Raw genomic sequence first — 7,215 nt, forward strand, 5'->3', positions numbered from 1 at the left:
TAAAATATCTATAAATTTATTTGAAATTTGTAGAGTCGATGTCTTGCACATGCGCAGATATCATCCGTATAATTAACATTGTGTATCTAGAACCTGGGTTCCAACACATTTGGAACTTGGTTAATGGTATTAAAAATCTTATGCAGTTGTTTTGTTTGAGGTGTGTGTGGTCTGATGCATGTTGCTTTAAGTTTTTATTTGTTGGTCTTAAGTTCATTATTATTTCAATAAGATATATATCATGTCTGTCAAATATAATTCTTGGTACAGTAATAATAATTCTGTCAATAAAATATAATTTTAATTATAATTCTGTCAATAAAAAATAAATAATTGTAATTCTGTTTAATAATTATATCTATGTGTGTCTAATTCTATAAAATTAAATTATAATTCTGTCAATAAAATATAATTCTTAGTACTACGATCTTATAATGATTATGATACTCAATTTTCTTTTGCATTTCTGTAAATAAAATTCCTAATAGTAACGTCTGAAAAAATTTTCAATTTAATATTGTAGATTAACATGAGCTCGTATTTTAATTTTCAAATTCACCGATTCATCATTTTGCTGCTGGGTTCAAAATTTATGAGTTCATAAGGTTATGGAATCTTTTTGCAATCAAATGTTGGGTGAGATTAAGAAGAATGATAATACCCATCTTAAAATGCTTGATTAATTACAAAAATAAATAATGAAACTGTATTTTAGAATACTCATTTAAATCTAAGAGCTTTTTCAGTTTTTTTATATGTTTAGAGGAATCTAATATAAAGTAAAATGAGAATAACGTCCTGTTATTCTGAAATTTGTTCCATGGAAACAGGCCGTTCGGGAGAAGTAAGAAAAAGCAACTATTTCTCAGGTTTTTTTTTTTTTTTTTTTTCACCATTTGTATAAAAGCGCAGTATTTGATGGCTGATCTCTTTTGTTTCTTCTCTTATCTGAAGGATCAGATAAATTTTTTTTTTAAAGTCAGACTGTTAAGCGTGTGGAGAAAATACTCAGCCGGAAGGTAATAAGCATTAAGCAAACTTGAGCAGTCTGGCCGCTTTTAAATGCCTCAACAGGAAATTTATTCTTGGAACGTGGTTTGGACTTGGTAGGTAACTCGACGTTTTTAGCTCGTTTTTTTAAATGTGTATTGATTTACTTGGCAGTTGTGTAATTATCTTTTATATTTTCATGCGAGTGAGTTGTAACGATATTAGTTCAATGTTAAAATGAATATTTTGTTCATCGCAGTAATGGAGACATGATTCACTTTATTAACGAGAAATTGAAACTCGAAACATTTAGTATATATATGTTTATATATATTTCTAACGATTATAAGTTCTAGCGATTTTAAATTGATTAATTATCTAAACTGTGTTTTTAACTTTGAATAAAACCATCGGAAGTTATCGCCTCAATTTTCTCGCATACCATCTTTTCCCAGATATCTCCCTTTATTGCATTGGCATGCAATACTTACGAAATCTTAACCTTTGGTATGAATTTATCACTTTTACTGAATCTATCGTATGATCTTTGGCGAGTTTATTGGGGACTGACCCCTGGCATGCGAGAAACAGAATCCGGAAATTGAGTTTTTGCCTTAGAAATGTCTTTTTTTTCCAGCTGATTGAAACAAGATTGATACAAAACTTCACATTTAGTCGCAAAATCCCATATTAAACTTTGTTTTTGAGCTGTCGCTCAAGATTTGCAGACCCCACACTCGAATCAAAATTTTATAGGCGTCTACATTATAGAGCTTAAATCTGCGTACTGAATTTTATTAATCTTTTTCCGTTTCGTAGTTAATATATATTTGGAAGATTTCCTCTTAATGTATTTTGCTTAAAATTTAATAGGAATCTTCAAATTTGGTGTAAGGGTGAAATTTGGTCCTATCTCGAAGCGTTTTGAGTTATTTTTGTCAGATTTTCCGAAAATGTTTTTTGAACTTAAAGTGGTGTGAAAGGTTTAGATTTGTCAGTCTTGAGTTCGAATTTTTTGACAATTTTCTATGCTTAGTAAAATTTTTAAACAATGTGGATGGTATTCTGCTGTAACGTCATGTTTCTTATTTACCAAATGAATGATATACAATAGTAGACTGATTTTACACACTAGGGTACATTAAATTTATCAATGGAAGAAATATTAGTTTTTATTAACTTAATGTTTAGTTTTGTCTCTGATGCAAAGACGGAATGTTAGATGTATACTCTTGTTTATGCAGGCATTTGATTTTCACTCAACCCCAGTGCAGCCAATCAATGCCATCAACGAATACGTGAACGCATGCATTCGTTTCTTGGAATGATTTGCTGATAGGTTTGCTTCGGTATGAGCGGGTTGTTGGAAGATGCAAATGCTGTGGTGGAAATGCATTACGCATCAGTCGAGTCTCGAAAGCCATTTGAAAGAGATGGAGGCTTTAAGTATCGAAAGCACGAATTCCTATTCAACAGTTGTAAGTAAAGTATTTAGTTGCCTCTGTATTTTACTGAATTAATTTTTCAGACGAAATCATTTTAAGACTGTTAATAGATGACTATTTCATACAAATTTTGGCGAGGTTTTAAATGCAACAAAATTTACTTACAAAAATATTTGAAATTATATATTTTGGGAAAAGTTGTGATTACTGCTGTATAAAATTGCGAATGGAAGAAATTGAAATGCAAAAATATACTCGATTTTCCAAGAAGACAAATTTTAAAGATTCTAAAAAAAAGTTCATTGACATTTTCTGACAATTCTTGTTCGCATAAATTATGTCGGTAATTTTCATGCTTCAAATAACCGACAATGCGAGTTTTAAAGTGTTAAGTTTATTAAGTGCAAAATTTTCGCCTTGGAATCAAATTATATAAATAACGTCCTTATTCTTTTCCGGTGACATTTAAGTGGTGCATTTGACGAATGGGTCGTTATTTGGTTCCATCAACATGGAGACATTAGTATGTCACTAACATATATCGCATTTGCTATTCTCTTCAAATCCCTGCTTCATATGTTTAATTGCAAATGACATTTTCGAGGAATATTATTTAACACAAGTACTTTTTGCAATTAATATTAATAAAACAGGCTGAAATTTAATGTTCTTGGAACAGTTGAATAGTCGGATAGTTCTCTAGAAACATGATGCAAATCTCCATATTCACGTTTTCATCAAACGGTGCTTAAGACATTTTTAAGGATTTTTTGTATTTTATCTTTACCATAAAGCATATTAAATTAAAGTTATGGAACATTGAAACTTTTGTTTATTTTTAATGACTCTTTAAGATCTAATCAATCCTAAGTTTTTTGAATTTTATTCAATGCTTTATTCATTTATTTCGTGTTGTATACTTTCTGCAGAATCTTGCTTCTATGCTCTTTAAATGACTCATAATTATTATAACTGTCTCCCATTTGTTTCGCAGGGGCATCCTTTGAAGTACTATCGGAGTAGAATCTGTTGCATGTATAGATTTTTACCTCTAACTTCCACATTTATTTTAAAGAGAAATCTACAGCAACTCCGAAAGATATACATTATAACGATTTTTTAATTCTTAATAGAATTGTTTTGCAAACTTGAACTCTCCAAAAATGGGAAAATCGCGTTATTCTGAAAGATTTTGGCTGCTTTGTATCTTAACTATTCTACGGAAATGGAGTAAATTTCAAATAGCGAGTGATTTAGCTCGTTCGCTCATTGGTGTGAAAATGAATAAAATTTAAACGATTCTCTTCAAAAAGTGAATTTAAAGTTATGAACGTTTTATATTACTAAAATTGCATTACTTTAGTCTTGTTTGAGTATTTCAATGCGTCATATTTGCACGATTCTTTATATTTTAAAATGTATCGAAAACACCGAAATCATTTAACATTAACACTACAATTTAAATTTTGGGTAGCTTATAACTTATCAATCGTTCATTCAAAATTAAAAACGGTTATATATATTGGGTTTCTATCTAGAGAATACAGACGAGTTCAAAATTAGGTGTTTCTATTTAAACTTTTTGTAAATACAAGTAAAAAGACGATGCTTTGCATGAAATATTTTATATTTAAACTATATCTACAAAGATAGGCATTTATAATATACTGTACTGTAATCTGTTGCGGCATAAAGGGCAATGCCCTGATACTTCATTGACTGAATTTACTACCCGGATTTCATGAATGTTTTGTAAGCATACAAACTTATTTCAGATGTGAAAGGAAACTTCATCTCTGGCTAAACAAGACCTTGAACAGACACCTTTTTGGAATATGCAGCTTATTTACTACCCGAAGAATCGTTCTTCGTTACTGCAAGGCTCCCTTCGAAGGTTAACAGTAACCATCCGAAATCTGAACCTCTGGAAATGCCTTTCCCGATTTCTAACGAAGAGGAGTTGATTATTCTAGTGCATCCACTGCTCATCAGCATTTGATCGGTACATTTTCTTATACTTGTAATGCCTAAAATATTTTCTATGTTTATGGGAGTAGTTTGCCAACCACCGTGATATACGGCATTAAACCTTCTAAACGGAATATATTTAGATTACCCACTTAGTTAATATGTACGATAAATCACGATTACATTCCGGAGTTTGGATATAAAAATTTGAAATCGACAATGATCTCAAACATTGTCCTTAATAAAAATGTGAATATTTGTTATAATAGGATGCATTTTGAAGTATCTAGTAAAAACACTTTAAATTCATATGGTGAATAAAAATTACAAGCTGCTGAAATCGGGAAGGCAAGAATGCTTTAAGTCCTTGTAGCCATAAATTTCGCTCCCAGTCAAATTCATTCATATATCTACGGATTCGGATCATTTAAACAGATCTGAACGTTTTTGTAATATTGAATGTACCGACTCATAATCGATGCCTTAAAATTGCCATCGGAAAACGACCGGTTGCAGTAGGTTAAGTGAGGGATTGACCAGAGCATTTATTAAAATGTTTATATACTGGACCATACATGCCTGAATTCAAAAAGATCTGTATAATTTGTTTAACAAGAACGCCAAGACTAACATTTCATTTAAAATATTTAAAGTGAGCTGGAGCATAGAATTCTTGGCGAAAACAACGGACTTCGCTTTATTTTTGAGATTCATATAAATTTAAATCTGGTGTTTAATCTAACCAATATGGTGAAGCTTCTCCAGTCTCGTCATTTAAATGGGCCTTATCTGTGATGGATCATTTTTATGGAATATTCTTCATGGACAAATTCACAAAGATTATCAGTGATATGCACTTGGTCTTGTCTTCTAATATCAAGTAGGATCGGTTCCAGTAAGTGGCATTGAAGAATTTTTCTCGCTCCAATGTTAAGGTGCTAAGTTGAGCTTCTTTATGATCGGAGACATGGGCAGAGGAATAAGGTAGTTGCGAAATAGTAGAAATGGGAGATTAATTCACTGTAGGCGGTTATTTTTACAGAAATGAATAAAACTACCGCGTTATTTCGGTCTTAAATAAGCAAACTATATTTAATCTAAATGGTCTAATAATTGGTTCGACTCTATCGTATTCGTTTGAATGAGGAAGTTAAAAGCCATACTTCTCCGCCTCGTGTGAAAATGTCTAGATTCGTGGTTTAATAGGGAGTGGGTCTTTTGTTTAGGATCTTGGAGAAAGCGAAATGAGAAACGGCCAAAGAAAGGGTGAGCTAGGAAGGATCGACGTAGAAGGGTGGGCCAGCCGGCTGGCGAGAGGGGGGTATTATAAGTAATGGGTAATAGAATACTTGGCAGTTTTGAAAAGAAGTCTGACTTGCATCTTCAACATTGGAGAACTGGGAAAAATATCTGAAATGAAACTCTGGGACTCTCTAGAATTAGCATCTCAATGTTTTACAGTAGATTCTGTCAGTTTCAACATCGACAAATATTTCAGTCAAATCAAAATCAACCCGAACTACCAAAACCCGTGCGTAGCCGAATGAAGTTATTTCAAATGGGTCGAAATTTAACATTGATATTAAGTGTCGTCGAATACTTTAAAAATGGCAAAGCTGAGCAATTGCATTTCATTTTGACTTTCATTAGTTTGAAAAGTCGGCATTTCTTTGAAGCATCCATATCTAGTTAAAGCAACTTAGTAATTGTAAAACTAAATTTTCATCCAAACTGATCAATTAAATTGAAAATGAGCTATTCGCAAGCTACCAATAAGCACCGTAGAATGAAACTAATTAATATTTGCTAATCATCAGTCATAGCATCATACACAAAGCAAACCATATGTGCCTTACTACTTCATATAGAAAGGATTTCTGAAATTACACGAAAATCGATTACTTAACAAATTGAAGAACCTTTGTGCCCTTCTTGAAACCTTCGATACCGAAGCGGGACTTCTATTGCCATTACCAAATTGAATCGAAGATCTACAAATCTTATTAGCTTAATGGTAATCCAATTTTCGTTATAGTCGAAGACCCAAAATAATTTGGTGCGGTAATCTCGTGTATTCAGTTAAAATTTACTACAAATTTTAACATTTTTAAAATCATTAGATTTTTAAGTGGTTGGCGACTACTCCAGTTTTGCATATTGTGCGAGCATAAAATGCGGTACAGAATTTTAAAACTGCAGTTGAACAGATTTTGTTCAAACGATTCTGTGCTTAGTCGAACACTACAGCATGGAATGCGTTTCTCTTTACTTAATGTTGCATTGTAAATAGAATAAACAAGATCTTTCAACCAAGATTTAACACCCTTAAATATTTTGCCTTTATTACCTGCTTAGATGACACCGCCAGAAATGTTCTTCTAATTGTATTATGCTTTGTGTTTGAGTTATATATTTCTAGCGTATTATCTTTTAAGAATGATGTAATTCAAAAAGTATGGCAGACAAAATTTAACCTTTTGAAAAGCAGCAATGTGATGTCTGCATGATACATGGATAAGACGATTAAGAGTTAGATATTGAAGTTATATGTATTTCGTGAAAAGCCATTATATTAAGCTGGCGATTAATCGCTTGACTGAGATGTTCATGTATATATTTTAAGTGTACAATCCATTGGAAGTGCATGTTATGAAATTGCTGAAAATTAGTACAAAGAGGCTGGGTGATTTTTCTAAAGGTCCTGTAGTTCTCCCTTTAGTTAGCTATATTACCAATGTCAAGCTGTATTATCCATGGCTACACAGGCAATAGACCTGAAATGGTATTAGTCTGTTACTTGCTGTATGCTAGA

The 7,215-nt window shown here is 32.0% G+C and overlaps 1 long non-coding RNA gene across 1 annotated transcript; it reads left to right on the forward strand.

Annotated features, from left to right (window-relative positions):
* The first annotated feature begins 971 nt into the window (after positions 1-971).
* LOC129988602 (uncharacterized) lies at positions 972-4,348 on the forward strand. Its single transcript, XR_008785659.1, has 3 exons — positions 972-1,106; positions 2,235-2,468; positions 4,211-4,348. It is a non-coding gene; the product is annotated as an uncharacterized LOC129988602 (long non-coding RNA).
* Positions 4,349-7,215: the final 2,867 nt, after the last annotated feature.

The sequence above is a fragment of the Argiope bruennichi genome, chromosome 10 (assembly GCF_947563725.1).
Source record: "Argiope bruennichi chromosome 10, qqArgBrue1.1, whole genome shotgun sequence".
Lineage (NCBI taxonomy): Eukaryota > Metazoa > Arthropoda > Arachnida > Araneae > Araneidae > Argiope > Argiope bruennichi.